The sequence below is a fragment of the Elaeis guineensis genome, chromosome 3 (assembly GCF_000442705.2).
Source record: "Elaeis guineensis isolate ETL-2024a chromosome 3, EG11, whole genome shotgun sequence".
NCBI classification, from domain to species: Eukaryota; Viridiplantae; Streptophyta; class Magnoliopsida; order Arecales; family Arecaceae; genus Elaeis; species Elaeis guineensis.
Window position 1 is genome coordinate 108,388,450 of NC_025995.2, and position 21,824 is coordinate 108,410,273.

Here is a 21,824-nt window from a genome sequence, read left to right on the forward strand (position 1 = left end):
CGATACTTTTTCTCGATCCAAGCGCTCTGCATGCCGAGGTTCAAGTTTCATGCTTCTAATTAATTAATTAATTAAACATCTAACTAATTAATTAAATTGATATTTAATTAATTAATTTTTTAAAAATCTAATTATACTCAATTAATATAATTTAAATAAAAAAATAATTTTTAGTGATGGTATTAGCCATCGCTAATGCTCACATCATAAGGTGGGCTACCGTGTAGGGACAAAGGCGCGAGCTATCACACAGGGGCTAAGGCATGACAAGATGGCTCGGGAAGGGATGCCAGCTCAGGGATATGGCCGTGGGATGAGGGTGCAGGGATGGGGCCGTGGAAAGGCAACGCGGGTCGGGGCGGCGAGGTCCAGCCGGTAGGGCGGGGCCGCGGGCTGGGGGCAGTGGGGCAAGGGCTGCAAGGTAGGGGTGGCCGCGGAAGTGGAAGGATGTGGGGTTGGGTCAAAGACATCGAGGCCAGTGGGGTCGGGAGGGTCGCGGGCATGGAGGGACAGTGGGGTCAGGCCAGCGATATCGGGGCCAGTGGGATCAAGGCGGTCGTGGGAGTGGAGAGACATGGGCTCGGGGCCGCGGGATGCCGAAGGGATGTGGCAGGGAGGGATGGAGTGTTTGCTTGCCGGTGAGAGGGTGAGACGTCAATGAGAAGACGGGGCATTTGGGCACCGACGAGAGGAGGGAAGGGGAGAGGATGAGGGGGGTTTGAGCATGCGGGGGAATTTTTTTTCCCCATGCTTGGTTGTATGTGTGGAGTATTAGCAACAGCCGTCTTCCCGTCGTTAATACCATCGATAAAAGTATTAGCGACGGCAAAATCTGTCACAAAAAAAATAGAGCCATCACTGATACATTTATCAAAAAAAATATTTTGCATAATTTTTTAATAATTTTTTAATGATTATTAGTGACATCAAAACTATCGTTGCTAATTTCATCGATAAAAGTATCAGTGATGGAAAAATCTATCGTTAAAAACTGAAAGCCATCGCTAATACTTTTATTAGACAAAAAATATTTTTTATAATTTTTTAAATAATTTTTTTTCCAAATTATTAGCGATGGCAAACACAGCCATCACTACTAAATATCAATAATTATTTAATTTTATTATAATTATAATCAAAAAATAATTTAAAATTTAAAATTTATTAGTGATGAATTTTTTCGTCGTTAATAGTCATTACTGCCGCTAATATAGATTGTTAGCAATGGTAAAAAAACCATCGTCACTAATAACCCTTTTCATTGTAAGTTTTCCACTTCACTGCTACAATAAGAGCCTATAACAACGGTTGATAAATCATCACTATACAATATATAACAGTAATTGTGCAACCACTACGATAGACCTATAGCAGCGGTTATTACGCAACCGCTGCTATAGAGGTAAAATATATATTTTTTTGAATATAATATAATTTTAAAATTTAAAATTTATCTTCACTATTCATTATCTAAATAATTATCATTAGAGTATCTTTACAAAAGATCATCTCGATCCGATAGCCCTAGCTATGTCGACCATTAAAATTTAATTTCGACGGTCATGAACGACCGTATGATGATTTGATAGATAGAGATCATTGATGGATCTAAAAACTTATAACGATAATTTCGATGATATTTGTAGCATACTATCAAAATTTTACTTCAATCGGACATCATTATCATAGTCAATTTAGCATGAAATAATTTCGACCGTTAAATAAAAAAAATGAGTGATCAAAAGGCCAAACGACATCCAATTAAGATAATTTTTTATATAAATGATCTTTGCTACTAATTTAATTATTTATACGATGGTGATTGTAAAATTCAAACCATGCATATATGAACCATCCATGCTAAGTAAATTTTATAAAAGCACAAGTATAATTACTAAAGGACTTTAAGAATGAGTATCAAGAGACATATAGTTTTGAATCGTTCATATACAAACGGTTTGAATTTTATGATCACTATCATACAAATGATCAAAGTAGTAGCGAAGATTATTTATCTAAAAAATTATCTTATAATCAGATACTGTTTGACCTTTTAATTATTTATTTTTTATTTAATGATGTAAATCATCTCGTGTTAAATTGATCATGATAATGATGTTTGATTGAAGTAAAATTTTAATAGTATGCTACAAAAATTATCAAAATCATACGGTCATTTATGATCATTGAAATCAAATTTTATTGATAGATATAGCTAGAGCTATCGGATCGAGGCAGTCTTTTATGATGATATTCTAACGATAATTATTTATATAATGAATGATGAAGATAGACTTTAAATTTTAAAATTATATCATATTTAAAAAAATTAAAAAAATTATATTCTGTCTCTTATTAGTGATGGCAGACACCATCACTAATACTCTTGCTGTCATCGCTAATAAATTTAATAAACATAATTTTTTTTTATTTTTTATGATGATAAATTTCATCATTAATAGTGACGTCGCTGATTATTATTAGAGATGGACCATCGCTAATACTCTTTTCACGGTTGATAATAAATTTAATAAATAAAAAAAATTATGATGGCTAAATTCGTCACTAATAATGTTATTGCTAATGATTATTAACGACGATACTGTCGTTTCTAATACTCTTTCCGCTATCGCTAATAAATTTAATAAATAAATTTTTTTTTACAATAATATTTTTTTTTGTTGTGATTGGTTGTCAATAAAAATTTATTATTAGTGACGGCTATGTTGCTATCGCCAATAGCCATCGGTAAAAAATTTATTAGCGATGAAAAAATTATCATCGATAATCCCATTGCTAATACTGGCCTTAGTGATGGCGAAGATGTCGTTGCTAATGACCATTGCTAATACTTTAATTTTGCAATTTACTTTGGTTGACTTGGTAGTGAACATCATGAATTCAACCTACAATGTCAGTGAAATTATGATTAAACCTATGATTTTGATTTTTCTTTTCCTCAAGGGTAGTCTCCCCTGTCCCCACTCCTTCAACCGCCCCCAATGCTCCCTCTCCTTTGTCCGGCCTCCTTTCTCCACACTCATCCGATCGACCCCTCTGCTTCCTATCCTCCATTTGGCCCTCTTTGCTTCCCACTTGTCCGATCACCCCTCTCTTCGTGATCCCCACTCCTTCGTCCCCCCTTCCTACTCCTTCGATCGGCCCCTATGCTCCCTGCTCCTCCAATCGGCCCACCCCCTGCTCCCCACTTCTCCTACCGGCCCCTTTCTTCTTCACTGTAAGTCTTCTAAATTTAGTTTGATTAATTTATTTTCTATCTTCTAGCATGAGCCTTTTATCTAATTTAAAAAATAATTTTTAGTTGCACAAGAATTAGATTTTGTAGGAATTTGATGTTGGATCACAATGCAGTGAGCAATATCACATAGCTTAATATCATAAATTAATATTGAGCATTGTTATTGATCGTGTTCAAGCTATCGCTCAATTCATAAGACTAATATGGCAATCAAGCATTGTTGGGAATAGTGTCCCAAAGCCAATCGTCAGCCTGTTACGGTTGTGCTCCTTTTGTATTAGTACATGAATTATAAATAAATAAAAGTTATTTTGGTATTTTTTCATCATAAATATTTTATCTTCTAATGAACTCCTGTGTTGTGGTGAAGTCCTTAGGACTATTTAGACTCGACAAAGGAAGATTTATCGCTTAGTCCTTAAACATGTTCGCGATCAAATGATACGTTGTTACCAAGGACGACAACGTTTATTGAGTATAGGTCGTTGTGTGCCATATGGGTTGGTTGTCCTCATAACCAAAGAGTGTGGAGACACTGGTATGACATACAGGTGAGATGTAATGGTACATCTGCACTGAACGTGACCAACTCCGGAGCTATTTCTGCTGTCAAGATTTGCTCCGATGAGATATGGGTATAAATATCCCTCCGACCTGAGACCGTCACGGTGACTTACAAGCAACTCACTGCACTTAGGCACTGGACTACCTGAATTTCTAATTCAATGACGGAAGGCTGCTGGGTGTAGTCAAGTACTTGACTTGTCGGTGCGTGTGTCAAGATGGGATTGACCACTCCAGTTTAGGAGCTGTGTACAGTCGTGTTTCAATTTAGCAAAATCTTGATCAGGATAGTCCTAGTGAGGAGTCACAGGACTAATTGAGTTGAGCACGATTCGGATGATATCATCAGGGTTGACAGTTTAACCCTGAGTCGTCCTAAACACAAGGGTCAAAAGGGATGAATTATACGGTAACCATATTCACGTAGGTTCTGAATATTACGATTGTGATTATTCGACCTATCCGATCATCGGGTACCATTGCTAGATGGTCACTTCGATTAGTACATAAATTGGTTCCTGTGCTACCGGCTTAGGTTCGAACCTGCGGGATCACACACATTAGTGGTTCCTTTCTGATCAGATAGTTGATTATGAGTCTTATGTGTCTGGGACTCTATGATTGAGAACTAGGATTCTCTGATCATGAGTTTCACACATTTTGGATATCGGGGTCAAAAATTTTGAATTTTAAATTTTGAATTTAAAATTTGAACTCTTTGATCAGGGTTTCATATAGATGGTCTCTGATGCCTGATTGCCCATCGGATTTGGACTCAATATTTATAAGAGATTTAATTAGTGATTTGATCACTAATTAACTCAATTTGATTGAATAATTATTTTTGGATCAAGTCCAATTGAATTGGATTCAGTTTGGATTGACCCGATTAGGTTAAATGTTGACCTAATCGCTAAGGTGGTTTAGTTCCTGATTTGATCAGGGGTTAGGTTTAGTTAATTTCTGATTTGATTAGGATTTTATTGAGCCTAATTAAGTCTAATTAAGTTGGATTTAATTTATTCTAATTGTGCTTAACCTATTTAGATTAGGTTGGCTCAATTAGGTTCAAACCACCTTGACTTTTCTCCCTGCGCCACCTCACTTCTTCTGTGCATATTTAAATTCACGAGAAGCAACTTCTTATGAATTTTCTTCACGTAGAAGCCATCCCACGCCCACCCTTGTGTGCCAAATATCTGGATAAAAATAAATTAGTTGGCCATTCAAATTCAAAAGAAAATTTGAATTTGAATGAGCAACCAACTAATCAATGCGCCATGGTCTTATCTTGTGTGCCCCATATTTTACATGAGAAAATATTTTTTGTGTAAACTCTCCATGCACAAATCAACTCACACCCCTTCTCTTCTCACACACAAGTGGATAGGGATGAGTTGGTTTTGCATTTGAATTCAAATTTGATTTGAATTCAAATGTGCAACCACTTATCTTTATCCTCTCACGCGGATAAGATACGTTCGACGTTGTTTTAAAAAGAGGAGAAAGGTGGGACGTGCGTAGAAATTTTAGGAGAGAAACTTTGGGGCGTGAGGAAAGTTTGTGCATAAGGTGAAGGTCCAAAACCTTCCAAGAGAAAAAGAAAGAAAAGAAAAAAAATTGAGCACAGGGTTTCTAGTGTGTACCCTAGGGTTTCTACCTAGGGTTTGGGAAGTGAGATTGGTGTGCCATGAGTGTGTGAGTCCACCAAATTTCAGAGAGAGATTCATCAGCCTCTCAAGCAACTGTGCAAATGATCCGAAGCATTCAAGGAGTCGGCACACATTGATCAAAGGAGTTCGATCAACATCTGCCATCAAAAGGATGAAATCACGAACTAGCATTCGTGAGGAGCTGATCAGACGGGAGCTTCGTGTGGACGATCCACAGAGGTCAAAGATTTGTGTGGCTGTGATGTAATGATCAGAGCTCCCTGACGGTGATCAGATTGCGGTGATCGACTACCCGTAAAAAGGTGATGTGTTCTGAACACAGTACTGTAAAAGATTTACTGATTCAAATTTGAATTTCAAATTTAAATGTATGCTGTTGTCTCATATTTAGATCCTAGTGTAGGGTTAATTAGTATTAATTAATTAGATTAATTAATAATTCTGCTGTAAAATAGTAATTTTGAAAAAGTTTTAAAATTATCATTTTGCCCCTGCACTAAATTTTCGCTACAAATGGTATCAGAGCATGGTTCTAGAATATAATATACATATACATGCGTAGATTAAGGTGTAATCTATAAGTTTAAATTTAAAATTCAAAATTCAAAAAATATTGAAATTTAAAATTTAAAATTTGTTAGAAGTTTCAAATTTGAAATTTAAAATTTAAAATTTGAAATTTGGTTGAAATCTCAAATTTAAAATTTGAAATTTGAAATTTGAAATTTGAAATTCAAAATTCAAAATTTAAAATTCAAAGATTGAAAATTCGAAATTTGAAATTTGGTTGAAATCTCAAATTTGAAATTTAAAATTTAAAATTTGAAATTTGAAATTTGAAATTTAAAATTTAAATTTTAAAATTGGTATATTTAGATATACTTGATCCAAGTAGCAAGTAATCTAATTAGGTTGGTTGCCATGGCCGTCCGATCATAGGAGAAAAGTAGGGTTTAAAGGCTCTCTCTTCCCATTCGATGGGGTCTCCTATGGCGGTAGGGGTGCCAATGTAATTATATCCCATACCGATGAAGCAGCGAAAGAACTTAATTATAAAATTTATCATGAATGTGTTAGATTAGATCTAAAAGAAAATTTATGATTTATTTTGGATTATTTTCTGTTATGAAATGAGCAATAAGATTGCTGTTTATGAATTGTGCTGACCCGTTTGTGAAATGAGTCCACACATTTGGTGAAAAAAAAATAAAATCTTTCAAAATTTAAAAATTATTTTTGAAATATCAAACCCTGACCCATCAGCCCAAGTACTTAATTAAAAGAATTAAGTGTTGTCTAGTAGGTTTAGAATTGTGAATTAAAACCTAAGACAATTGTATAAACTTGTGGGTCAATGGGTTAGATGAATTAGGTCCATAATTGGGTTAGACCTAAGGTTAGCTTAAAAAATGGACTAAATGGAGTAATTGATCAAATCTAATCAAAAGTTGAATTAGATTAGGTCAAGGATACTCTAGACTCAACTTCAATAGTTGTAGTTGAATGGGTCCATGTCTTTAACTAGACCAAGATGGACTTAATTCATGGCTACGCGGTGGAGCCCTATTTACTAAGTTGATCAAAATTAAAACTAATGAACCGGTTGGTGTCTAAGGTAAGTTCGGCAATTTTGACCAGTGGTTCTTAAGCGGGAGCTACTCGCATTGATTCGATCATTGACGAGTTAATGACAAATCTCCACCACTGATCTCACTTACCTGGCCAATCTGGTAAGTTAGATTTTGATTAGATCACTTGGTGATTAGAGCTCACCCATGTCATTAGGTAAATCAGTGTGACTGATTTAGGTGCTCCTAGTGCCAGCTTTAATTAAATCCTTTTTTAATCTGACTTGGTGAAGTCAGTGGGAGGATTGAAATTACCTGGATGATTTCTTCTCTACTATTCTTTAATAAAATCCTCAAAATTATTAGGTCCCTAAAATGATTAAGTTATAATGATAACTAAGTCATAGCCTCCCATTAAGTGAGTGATAATGAGTCCATTAGTTCAATGATCATTGGAGGCCCAAAGGCCTGGTGCTCATTGGCTAATTGAATTATTATTCATAATATGATAATTTGATTGAGTCTTTCTGATGGTGGTTAGGTTGGCCGACCAAAGTCGGGCCTGATCATTTATTGGTCCGATTTACTAAATTAAGTCATGTTAATGGTTGGACCTAACCAGATCTTTTCAGTGGAGGCCAAAGCCTAATGATTAGGTTCTGGGGCAAAATCAATTACTAGAAGTTGTTTAGAGAAACAACTGGTTAAGAACCTACCCATAGATGCACATGGGTTGACCAACCAAAGTTGGGCTCGTGCGTGTCTGTGTAGATTCTAGTACCCATTAAGGAATTAAAGTAATTCCTCGAATTGGAGGATGAGGCTACCAGTTCGTAAAAATATTGAGAAAAACTTTAGACTAAAGTCCAAGTCTTTAGTATTAATTTATGTACTAATAGAGGTCTCGTTTTTCTTTATGCAGCTATAGCCACTACCCTGTCGCTCCGATCATTATTAGATAATGACAAGCTCATGGGATCCAATTTCGATAGCTGGTATCGAAAATTGAAAATCATCCTTGAGCATGAGCGGATCCTTTATGTTGTAACGAATCCAGCACCTGAGGAGCCAGCTCCGAACGCTAGTAAGGTGATCCAAGATACTTACTTGAAGTGGCTCAATGACCGCACCATCGTTCGATGTATTATGCTGGCAGCAATGAATGATGAGTTCAGCCGAAGGTTTGAGAATGCCCAGCCACAGGAGATGCTTCAAATGTTGAACGACTCCTTTGGCACTCCTGACGATGTTGAAAGGCACAAAACTAGTTATGCCATTTTCAATGCTCGGATGAGGGATGGGGCCTCAGTCACTGATCATATACTGTACATGATCGAGATGATTGAGCGCCTAAGCAAATTGGGCTTTTCTCTGCACGAGCAGCTCGGTAAGGATGCGATCCTTAATTCCTTGTCCAAGTCCTTCCTCTCATTCCTTACTCATTTTCGAATGACAAAGCCTGTAGTAAACTACCACGGATTGTTGGGGTTGCTGCAGAACTTTGAGAAGGATCACCAACTCCATAAGGAGTCGGTGAATGTAGTGGGAGGGTCTTCTTCTCGTCGTCAACCCTTTAGGAAGGGGAAGAAGAACAAGAAGAAGAAAAATAAGAAGGTGCAATCTCATGCTGGGACAGTAGCACAGGATCAGACCAAGAAGCGCAAGCACGACCAGAGCCAGGCGGAGTGCTTCTTTTGCAAGAAGCACGGGCATTGGAAGAGGAACTGTCCTCAATACATTGCCTCCCTGGACTCGAACAGGCCAAAGAAGAAGCAAGGTAATTATATGATAACTCCTTGCAACTTTTCGATTTGTGATACTACTGCCTGGGTATTGGATACCGGAAGCCCTTATCATATTTGTAATTCGATGCAGGGTCTGCAGGTCAGTAGGAGATTTGATGAAGGTGAGAGGTTCCTGAACGTTGGAGATGGAAGCAAAGTTCCAGTTCTAGCTTTAGGAATCATGAGTCTTGTAATCAATTCTCGTAATGTAATTCTGAGTGAATGTCACTATTGTCCAAGTTTTTTATTAAATATTATTTCTGTAGGCCTTTTGGTCATGTACGGTTATGATTTTTTAATAAAAAAAAAATTGCAATATCATTTTGAATGGTGTTACAATATTTGTTGGATAATTAAATAATAGAATTTACTTATTATCACAGCCTGTTAATGTGGTTCAAAACTTCGGTAAACGCTCTAGAATAGATAATATATCAGAAGTCTACCTTTGGCACTGTAGGCTAGGTCATATCAATAAGAACAGGATAAACAGGTTGGCTCAAGAAGAAATTCTTGAAGTTAGTGATTGTGAATCACTTCCAACCTGTGAGTCCTGTCTTCTTGGGAAGATGACCAAGTCACCTTTTACTGGAAAAGGTGAGCGAGCCAGTGAACTCTTAGGTCTGGTATATTCTGATGTATGTGGACCCATGAGCTCAAGTGCAAGAGGTGAATTTTTCTACTTCATAACTTTCACAGACGACCTATCTAGGTATGGGTATGTATATTTAATGAAGCATAAGTCGGAATCATTTGAAATGTTCAAACTATTCCGAAATGAGGTAGAAAAATAAACTGGGAAGTGTATTAAAACTCTTCGATCTGATCGAGGAGGTGAATACCTTTTCAATGAGTTTCTGACGTATCTAGGAGAGAATGAGATTCTCTCTCAGTGGACTCCTCTTGGAACACCACAGCATAATGGTGTGTCTGAAAGGAGGAATCGGATCCTGTTAAACATGGTTCGATCTATGATGGGGTTTGCTGGTCTGCCGATCTTCCTTTGGGGATATGCGCTCGAATCGGCTTGTTACCTTCTAAATAGAGTTTCGAGTAAGTCTGTGGCCAAAACGCCATATGAGATATGGATAGGACGTAAGCCAGTACTCTCGCACCTTAGGGTTTGGGGGTGTCCGGCTTATGTTAAATGTTTAATTACAGACAAGCTTGGATCTAGGTCTGATAAGTGTAATTTTATAGGGTACCCAAAAAAGATCAAAGGGTATTATTTCTACTTTGCTGATGAGCAAAAGGTGTTTGTCAGCCTTAAGATAATTTTTTTAGAAAAGGAGTTCCTTAGTGAAAAAACTGTTGCCTCTAAGGTCGAACTTGACGAAGTTCGACAGGTGAAAAAACCGACACATGTTACTGAACCTGAACCGGATTTAATTAGATCAGATCCGGAGTCCATTGATTATGCACCCTTAAGGCGGTCTGGTAGAATACCACATCAACCGGACAGATACTATGGTTTCTTGGTCCGGGATGGTGATCCTGTCGAACTTGATGAAAATGATGAAGATCCGATCACCTACATGGATGCAATGCAGAAACCTGACTCAGAAAAATGGCTAGAGGCCATGAAATTCGAAATGGAGTCCATGAAGGTCAACGATGTGTGGACATTGGTTGACCCACCCGAAGGAGTAAAACCCATAGGGTGTAAGTGGGTCTTCAAAAGGAAGAGGGGCGCAGACGGAAAGGTGGAGACCTATAAAGCCCATCTGGTTGCCAAGGGATATCGTCAACGTTATGGTATAGACTATGACGAGACGTTTTCTCCTGTGGCAATGCTCAAATCTATTCGGATTATGCTTGCGATAGCTGCCCATCTGGACTATGAAATCTGGCAGATGGATGTGAAGACAGCTTTCCTAAACAGAGAGCTGGACGAAGAGGTGTATATGATACAACCTGAAGGGTTCACATTCACAGATGAGTCTAAGGTGTGCAAGCTACAGAGATCCATTTATGGACTTAAGCAGGCATCTCGGAGTTGGAACATACGTTTTGATAGGACGATCAAAACGTATGGCTTCATTAAGAACGGAGAAGAGTCCTGCATTTATAAGTGGGCTAATGGTCCAGTAGCAGTATTTCTTGTATTGTATGTGGATGATATTCTCTTAATCGAGAATGATGTCCCTGCATTACAGGGAATAAAGATTTGGCTATCATCACAGTTCTCCATGAAGGATCTGGGAGAAGCTTCCTACATTCTAGGGATGAGGATCTATAGAGATAGATCCAAAAAGTTGCTTGACTTATCCCAGTCCACGTACATTGAAACTATGCTGAAAAGATTCAGCATGAAAAATTCCAAGAAAGGCTATCTACCGATAGGCCATGAAATTTCTCTCTCGAAGAGGGATTGTCCGACAACACCTCAAGAGAGAGAGCGTATGGGTAGGATTCCATATGCTTCGACAGTGGAATCTATCATGTACGCCATGACATGTACACGACCAGATGTGGCATACTCACTAGGGGTAGTGAGTAGATACCAATCTGATCCAGGAGAGAATCACTGGAAGGTTGTTAAAACCATCCTGAAGTATTTAAGAAATACTAAGGACCAGTGGCTTATATATGGTGAATCGGACTTGAGACTTATAGGGTTTACAGACTCTAGTTTCCAGTCTGATTGCGATGATAGCAAGAGTGTGTCAGGATTTATTTTTACCCTTAATGGTGGGGCCGTCTGCTGGAAGAGTTTCAAGCAACACACTGTGGCTGATTCAGTATGCGAGACGGAGTATATTGCTGCATCAGATGCTGCCAAAGAAGCGGTGTAGCTAAAAAAATTCATCACCGAGCTCGGAGTAGCACCCTCCCTTGTTGGTCCAGTTCTGCTCTACTGCGACAGCTCTGGAGCCATTGCTCAGGCGAAGGAACCAAAGGCACACCAGCGGACGAAGCATATTCTGCGCCGCTACCATCTCATCCGGGAGATCGTGGATCCAGGTAACGTCGACCTTCAGAAGATCGACGGGAAGGAGAACCTGACCGACCCATTCACTAAAGCCATTGCGGTGAAGGAGTTCAACGACTACAAGTCGAAGATGGGTATTAGATACTGCACCGATAGGCTTTAGGCCAAGTGGGAGATTGTTGGGAATAGTATCCCAAAGCCAATCGTCAGCCTGTTGATGGTTGTGCTCCTTTTGTATTAGTACATGAATTATAAATAAATAAAAATTATTTTGATATTTTTTCATCACAAATGTTTCATCTTCTAATGAACTCCTGTGTTGTGGTGAAGTCCTTAGGACTATTTAGACTCGACAAAGGAGGATTTGTCGCTTAGTCCTTAAACATGTTCGTGACCAAATGATACGTTGTTACCAAGGACGATAATATTTATCGAGCATAGGTCGTTGTATGCCATATGGGTTGGTTGTCCTCATAACCAAAGAGTGTGGAGACACTGGTATGGCATACAGGTGAGATGTAATGGTACATCTGCACTGAACGTGACCAACTCCGGAGCTATTTCTGCTGTCAAGATTTGCTCCGATGGGATATGGGTATAAATGTCCCTCCGACCTGAGACCGCCACGGTGACTTGCAAGCAACTCACTGCACTTAGGCACTGGACTACTTGAATTTCTAATTCAATAACGGAAGGCTGCTGGGTGTAGTCAAGTACTTGACTTGTCGGTGCGTGTGTCAAGATGGGATTGACCACTCCAGTTTAGGAGCTGTGTACAGTCGTGTTTCAATTTAGCAAAATTTTGGCCAGGGTAGTCCTAGTGAGGAGTCACAGGACTAATTGAGTTGAGCACGATTCGGATGATATCATCAGGGTTGACAGTTTAACCCTGAGTCGTCCTAAACATAAGGGTCAAAAGGGATGAATTATACGGTAAGCATATTCACGTAGGTTCTGAATGTTGCGATTGTGATTATTCGACCTATCCGATCGTCGGGTACCATTGCTAGATGGTCACTTCGATTAGTACAGGAATTGGTTCCTGTGCTACCGGCTTGGTTCGAACCTACGGGGTCACACACATTAGTGGTTCCTTTCTGATCAGATGGCTGATTATGAGTCTTATGTGTCTGAAACTCTATGATTGAGAATTAGGATTCTCTGATCATGAGTTTTACACATTTTGGGTACCGGGGTCAAAAATTTTGAATTTTAAATTTTGAATTTGAAATTTGAACTCTTTGATCAGGGTTTCATATCGATGGTCTCTGATGCCTGATTGCCCATCGGATTTGGACTCAATATTTATGAGAGGTTTAATTAGTAATTTGATCGCTAATTAACTCAATTTGATTGAGTAATTATTTTTGGATCAAGTCCAATTGAATTGGATTCAGTTTGGATTGATCCGATTAGGTTAAATGTTGACCTAATCGCTAAGGTGGTTTAGTCCCTGATTTGATCAGAGGTTAGATTTAGTTAATTTCTGATTTGATTAGGATTTTATTGAGCCTAATTAAGCTTAATTAAGTTAGATTTAATTTATTCTAATTATGCTTAACCTATTTAGATTAGGTTGGCTCAATTAGGTTCAAACCACCTTGACTTTTCTCCCTGCGCCACCTCACTTCTTCTATACATATTTAAATTTACGAGAAGCAACTTCTCATAAATTTTCTCCACGCAGAAGCCATCCCATGCCCACCCTTGTGCACCAAATATCTGGATAAAAATAAGTTGGTTGGCCATTCAAATTCAAAAGAAAGTTTGAATTTGAATGAGCAACCAACTAATCCATGCGCCATGGTCTTATCTTGTGCGCCCCATATTTTATACGAGAAAATGTTTCTCGTATAAACTCTCTACGCACAAATCAACTCATGCCCTTTCTCTTCTCACGCACAAGTGGGTAGGGATGAGTTGGTTTTGCATTTGAATTCAAATTTGATTTGAATTCAAATGTGCAACCACTTATCTTTATCCTCTCACGCGGATAAGACACGTTCGATGTTATTTTAAAAAGAGGAGAAAGGTGGGACGTGCGTAAAAATTTTAGGAGAGAAACTTTGGGGCGTGAGAAAAGTTTGTGCGCAAGGTGAAGGTCCAAAACCTTTCGAGAGAAAAAGAAAGAAAAGAAAGAAAATTGAGCGCAGGGTTTCTAGTGTGTACCCTAGGGTTTCTACCTAGGATTTGGGAAGTGAGATTGGTGTGCCACGAGTGTCGTGAGTCCACCAAATTTTAGGGAGAGATTCATCAGCCTCTCAAGCAACCGTGCAAATGATCTGGAGCATCTGAGGAGTCAGCACACATTGATCGAAGGAGTTCGATCAACATCTGCTATCAAAAGGGTGAAATCACGAACTAGCATTCGTGAGGAGCTGATCAGACGTAAGCTTCGTGTGGATGATCCGCAGAGGTCAGATATTTGTGTGGCTGTGACGTGACGATCAGAGCCCTCCGACGGTGATCAGATTGCGGTGATCGACTACCCGCAAAAAGGTGATGTGTTCTGAACACAGTACTGTAAAAGGTTTACTGATTCAAATTTGAATTTCAAATTTAAATGCATGCTGTTGTATCATATTTAGATCTTAATATAGGGTTAATTAGTATTAATTAATGAGATTAATTAATAATTTTACTGTAAAATAGTAATTTTGAAAAAGTTTTAAAATTACCATTTTGCCCTTGCACTAAATTTTCGCTACAGTGAGCAATATCACATAGCTTAATATCATAAATTAATATTGAGCATTGTTATTGACCGTGTTCAAGCTATCGCTCAATTCATAAGACTAATATGGCAATCAAGCATTGGTGTGGTACCTAGATGAACTAACAATGATAATTAAACCCTATATTTCACTCAACTAATGATTAACTTATGTATAAAATCAACGACCCTATATTTCAATCAACTAACCCTATATTTCGCTTGCACATGACATGGAAATGATATAATTTAAGTTAAAGGAGTTATCTGCTGATCGTTAGCATTTAAATTCATTGCTGGTTGACCACCTAATCTGATCAACTAGAGAAAATACAATCGAAAATATGGAACGCACGTATGCTAAGATTTGTAAGTCGAAAAAGGATTTGGTGTCATTTATTGATATAGTGGTTGAGAATAGGTTTATATCACATGGTAATGAAAAAGTAGCATATGACATGGACATGATGTTACTTAGGCTAAAGAAGCTATCTACTAGTTGCTAGCATTTAAATTCATCCCTGGTTTATTGTCTAATCCGATCGACCAAAGAAAGCACAATGGAAAATGTGGAGTGCACATATGTTAAAATCTATAAGTCAAAAAAAAATTTGGAGTTATCTATTGATATGGTGGTTGAGTATAAGTTCACATCTTGTGGTAATGAGAAAGTAGCACCTGACATGAAAATAGTGTTACTTAAGTTAAAGGAGTTGTCTGCTGATCGTCGGTATTTAAATTCATTATCGATTGACTAGAGGGAACACAACTAAAAATATGGAGCGCACATATGTTAGGCTTGTGAGTCAAGAAAGGATTTGGAGTCATCTATTGATATGGTGGTTGAGAATAAGTTCATATGATATGGTAATAAGAAAGTAACATCTGACATAAAAATGGTGTTACTTAAGCTAAAGAAGCTATCTGCTAATCGTCAGTACATAAATTTATCTACCAGTAGATGCAATTGAGATAGTATGATTCCATATGGCTATCCCTATACAAGTGCATGAGAATAATGCACAAGTAGAGCATCATAAAATAATGTATAAGTGCATGAAAATAATGGTGTTAATTGAAATATGATAGTTTATAGGAAATCTCAAGTTCAACATAAATCAAATCAAAATACATGACTTCATTTGACAACTAGTTGAGCACTAAAGAAAAAAAATTATCCTTGCAATAAATCAAATTATATTATAGTAAAAGCAAATAAAAAAAGATGATGTATCACTGGGTGGAGTCTCATATACTACAATCAAAAATTGAAGCCTAATCATCCATTGCAAGGTCTTGTGTTGGCAGAGGAAATTGATGATAAAATTATTGTACGAATTGATTAAATTATGCAAACCCTCGTTCAGTAATGCCTCAATACTATTAGCCCCTACATTGATCTATATTATGAGAGATATCTCCAGTGCATTTATCTGAGCAAACAATGCATGCAAATCGGAAGACTGTTGATCAAATCGTATAAGCCAAGCAGAATGTCTAGATTGGTCTCTGTCGATAGGTTGACCTTCTTCACTGTCATTTTCTTCTTTATATACCTCAACTATATGCCTTCATACCCCATCACTAAATATATACCCCATACATCTTGGAGATGCATGATTATAGATATCAGTGAGTTTGAGCTTAATAAATTCATCATATTTATTCATATAGAGAGTAATTGGTGAAATATTACAAGACCAAATCATTTCCACTAGGATATATTCTATAGAAGAATAAAATTATAAATGGGACACTATAAAACTTCGAAAAAATGACTACTAGTTTTATGACAAGCTTTACAGCATGAATTTAAAAGTTGGATATCAAAGGCTCATGCATGTAGCGACAAAACAAAAATAATAAGCATAGAAGATCAATATAGAATAAAAAAAAATATCGATTAGAATGTTTTGGATGTGCAATGGCAAAAAAAAAAAAGAAACTTTTTTTCCAACAAATTTTCTTAATCAAAAAAGTTCATCATCAGAAGTGATGGGGTATATATGTATTCATCAATCAAACCGTCGAGATGACCCCGGCATCAATCATGCTGCCAATTTCAATCGCTGATCAAGCCACTAGCCTTGGGGAAGGTCAAATTGCTGACCTCATGATAAACTAATATAACAATCAGAATTGATAGGTCAGCAAGAGTGAACTAGCCAACCAACAGCAACAAGTCACATATCTCCAATTCAAGCATATTTATGATAATTAATTATCATTAAAGGCATAGGTACAATCCCATTAGTTGAGGGGCAGTTATGGCTTGTCACTAGTGGATCTATTATTGCTACCTGATCAAACAAATAGATATAACTTAATTGTACATCATTTTTGAGGGTTAATCATCATTGGCAAAATATCATGTTTGGCTGTGCTTTCTTGTTAGATGAAAACACAACATCCTTCATATGGTTGTTTAAGATATTCTTAGAGTCGATGGGTGATCACTCTCTAAAAATTATTTTCACTGATCAAGATCAAGCAATAGCAAAAGCAATTGATGAGGTATTTCCAAATACACATCATCGTCTTTGTTTGTGGCATACCCATAAGAATGCACCATCTCATTTGGGTAGCCTTAATTCTAGTAACTCTTTCCCACAATTGTTTAACAAATATTTGCAAGGATGTCAATCAGAAGAGAAATTTGAAGAAAGATGGGCTAGCATGCTTTCTGAGTATGATGCTCAAGATCACAAATGGCTTATTAGACTGTATAAGATTCATCATAAGTGGTGCATAGCTCTTAACAAAGATACTTTTGATTATGGTATTAAATCATCTCAAAAGAGCGAGAGTACAAACAATGTGCTCAATGGCATAGCTAACAAATCAACATCTCTCACAAAATTTATACTTGCTTTTAAAAATTAGTTAAAGATTGGTGTAGAAATGAATCTGAAGAGGATTTTCGTTATGCTCAAAGTGCCCCAACATGAGCAATCAAATCAAGTAAGATTTTAAAGCATGCATCTAGAGTTTACACATATAAAATTTATAGAAAGATTGGCGTAGAAATAAATCTGAAGAGGATTTTCGTTTGTACTCAAAGTGCCCCTACATGAGCAATCAAACCAAGTAAGATTTTGAAGCATGCATCTAGAGTTTACACACATAAAATTTATAGACCATTTGAGAAGGAGTTTCTCGAAGGATGTAGTGCATCATCATGCTACGAAATTTCATATGATGATAATATTTTTAGGTTGAGGTGATGATGCATGGGAAGGGTGCAAAAATTCAGCAAGTGCAACTTAATATATCTGCCATGGGAGTTACATGTATATGTAAGAAATTTGAGATAATGGGGATATTGTGCTCACATGCTTTAAAAGTGTTCAACCAAAAGAATGTGAATAAAATTTCAGAAAGTTATATCTTGAAACGGTGGATGAAGGATGCTAGAGCAAGGGTATATAGTTTGAAGCAAGAAGAGCCATCACAACAATCCATTGAGACGGAACTCACTTATCGCAATCGTGCAATCGGATATTCTTATAATTTGGTGATGATGAGCCAAGAGCATGGGGAATCAAGGAGAATTCTTTGGGATTCTCTTGAAAAGAGCGAAAAAAAAATTAGAAGCTTTTTTAATAGATTGAGTTTGGATGCATATTCTTATACAAGGGATAAAGAAGCCAAAGAGAATGATGATGGTATTCATTTGGATGACGATGATCCGTTGTTAGATCAGCCACATGTGAAGTCCAAAAGAGTTTCAAATAATAGACTTAAAGGCCATTTTGAGAAGTGCAAGAAAAGATCAACCCAAGACCAAATAAGTAAATAATAATTTATTTTAATATCTTCATACTTATTACCAATTAATCTTTAGATATTCTTTTACTATTTAAATAGTTTATTATTGATAGAGCATACTTTGATAGTATAGGAAAAGAAAAGAAGGCTACTAGATCTTCCTCACATATCTAAGAATCTACTACTCAACCAAATATTATGTTAGATGCCCCAATAGCACCATGTCTAACTACTCATCCAATTACTATACCAAATTGCCATTTGTCAAATCAAGTATATATTTTTTTTATCTATTTTTTTGGATGATAATGAAATTAAAATAGTATTATGTTTGTAGGTATATCCAAATAACTTCTATCTATCAAATTATTTGCCTTGGATGTATCATTACCCATCATAACTTTCATCGCAAGTGCCTTCACAGGTAAATTATCAAAAGAAGAGACAAAATGATAGAGTTATTTATTTATCACTAAGTATATTTAAATTGTTTGACATGATGTTGGCAAATCTTAAAGCTCTCATATATCTCAACAATTGGGTACTACAACTCTTACACCAAGTGTTCCTTTCGAAGTCATACGACAAGAATTTCTTAATCCATCACAGGTATGAAATTCTTTAATCAATTCTTTTATACTCTTTTATAATTTTTTAAGTATATATATTGTTGAATAATATCATATCATTTGATGCAGGAGTCATCATCTAACATATGGAGACCTCTAATGTAGTAGCAAATATACTCTTATAGCTATGTTGGTGCTATAAAGATTTTTGATGATTAATTTTGATGTAGTGGTGGTTGACTACTTCATTGAGATATTATAAAAACTTGGTATATGACATTGTAATACACTATATAACACTTGTTATTTTGTAGTGATTGATTCCTTTTTGTAATATGATGCTCAATCATTTTGGAGTCATTTTGAATAGGAATTTTATGATATTTGTGATACTTGTAACGTGGTCGATTCATTGTTCACCTCTGCTGATTTTTGACAATTTTACTTGTAATGTGACCAGTTCATACAGCAAATACTTTCCCTATCTTTCTCTCTTCATAACCATAGGATAGTTTAGTTTAGAATTTTCAGAGCTGCAGCCATATGTTGAATGGAAAATTACATAGTTACACTCCCCAAAATGACACAAATGTTGAGAGTGACACTCCTCAAGATCGCAAGAGACTAACGGTCTTTGTTCTTCACCATTCAACTAAGAGGGCACTTGTTGGTATTTTCTATAATTTATTTCTCTTGCAGTCATGCAACATTCACCTATCTATTAGTCTCAGCATATTTTGTAGTACCGAAAAGGTTGGCAGCTTAGGTAGCCGGTTTTTCATAAATTCAATTATTTATATGGTTGGTTTCCTCTTGCATCTACAATCAATTAGATCATGATATCTTCAATAAACATGTAACTGAGCACTATAACTTATGCTATCAAACAAAACAGAGTCAAAGATAATTATATTACTTAAATATAATTACAACAAAAGGAAGGATAAAAATTTTCATCAAAAATATGTCATGAAGTAATATTTGAAATAATATTGGATTTGCTACTTCCAACTTTATTCATTATTTTTTCATTTGTAGGGTAGCACGTCTAGCAAATCCAAATTTTTTGCATTTATAATATAGCTTGTTTGTATTTTTACGAGTGCAATGCTTGTTAAAATATTATATTTTAAGTGATTTATAATATGATAATTTAACTTATTGGGCATATGAGAGCAATTGTCACTTGTACACATCCTATGCAAACAAAAATTAAAAATAAGTTAGTGACACAGCCAGCCATAGATATCAGAAAAAAATAATCAAATAAGAAATGAAACGGAGTAATATTGAGCCCAAGAAGAACGACCAGTGGGTGGTCCCACTCGGGAGCTTCACCGCACGGCGGTGGGACCCCAAGGATGCCCCTCTTCCTGCCGGCGGAAACGTCCAGTGGGCCCATGGAAAGGCCGTGGAGGACTGGGCCAATGTCTTCGCGTCGGAGGAGCACGATGTTTCAGGAAGCACCGATGACTCCCGTCGGGGGACCGGGTCCACGTCGTCGTTTCAGAGCCTCTCGGAAGCCGTCCCTCTTCCGTCGTTATTTCCCGATGACGCCCCTCATCCCCACTCCGGAAACCGGCCCTCTTGCACCGTCGTTTCCCGATGACGCTCCTGATCCCACTCCGGAGCTTCACCGTCCGGCGGTGCGACACCGAGGACGCCCCTCCTCCCGCTGGGATCTACTGCTCAGTCTTCCACAAGCTTCGGGGCCTATTCTGGGAGAAAGTAGAAGAGGAGGAAGAGGGGACGCAAGAAGATCAGCTTTCAGGAGATTCCAGAGCTGGGAGACGACGGTTGAGCCGACGATGGGTGAGGGTTGAGCGGACGATGGGCACGGCGGACTCCTGGGCTGAAAATATTATTCTATCCGTGGATTTTGAAATTTTGGATCACGTGGACTTATGAAATTTCAAAAATTCCGCCCCAAACCCCGTGAAAAAGTTAACCATAGTTAACCTCATTTCCACCCAAAACACTGAGTAGATTATTTTTAATCTGAAATGCCGCCGCAAGGACACGACAGTGTTGCCATTTTGGCCGCAAGCGAATTTGAGGGCCGTTCAGGTATTGGAGGTTTTTTTTTCCAGCCTAATTCAACTCAACCGAGTTACATTTCATTTTGAAATTAAGAACTTGGGATAGGTTAGAATAATTTCTTCTTTTTTTTTTTTTTTGAAAACTATGGATATGAGGATATGGCGGTGGGTAGTTTTGGAGCAAATAAATATAGCCGACCCAAGTTTCACCACAATCAGCCAGCGAAATTTCTTGGTCGTCCGACTGCAGGGTTGGAATTTTTGGAACATGGTTACAGTTGGATCCAGACGTACTGCATTTCACGATCAAACTTCTCAATTCATTTTAGAAGCTGAAAATTTTGACGTGAGATAGTCACGTCCTAAAGTGAAGTGACCGTAATGCAAAACTAACGTATGATTTATATTGAAGCGGCATTTAAAATAGGACAAAAGAAAATTAAAACAATGATATCATAATTATGACACATAGATTGGCTTACAACAGCAAAAGAGAGCAAAATAAATATTTTATTTAAAAATTTTATTTTATGTTATCAAATTTGTGATGATCATGTATATTGGAGTATAATGTTTGTGATACTCCATGCGTTAAATATATGCTCACTTTCAGTACGTGATTTTTTCTTATAAGATGGGCTTTGCTCCTCTCATGAAGAAATATAATCTACTTCTTTCGGACTCAAAATTAATAATTAGACACGTGACTCAAAGATCCATCTCATTGATTATAATCTGTGTAATTAAAAAATATTTAAAAATAAAAAAATCATGTATTTTGATGATCTCTAATCTATATGTCAAATAACTATAAAAATCATATTAGTAAAATGATATATGACCATATTTTACTAAAATCCAAACATCAAAATTTATTGATTTTTAATTACACAAGTTTTAACATGCATTGATCATGATTAATAAAATGGATTCTTAATTTAAATATTTTATCACC

At 36.9% G+C, this 21,824-nt stretch overlaps 1 pseudogene; it reads left to right on the top strand.

Annotated features, from left to right (window-relative positions):
* Positions 1-327: 327 nt before the first annotated feature.
* LOC140856313 (protein FAR1-RELATED SEQUENCE 5-like) lies at positions 328-18,292 on the top strand (annotated as a pseudogene).
* Positions 18,293-21,824: the final 3,532 nt, after the last annotated feature.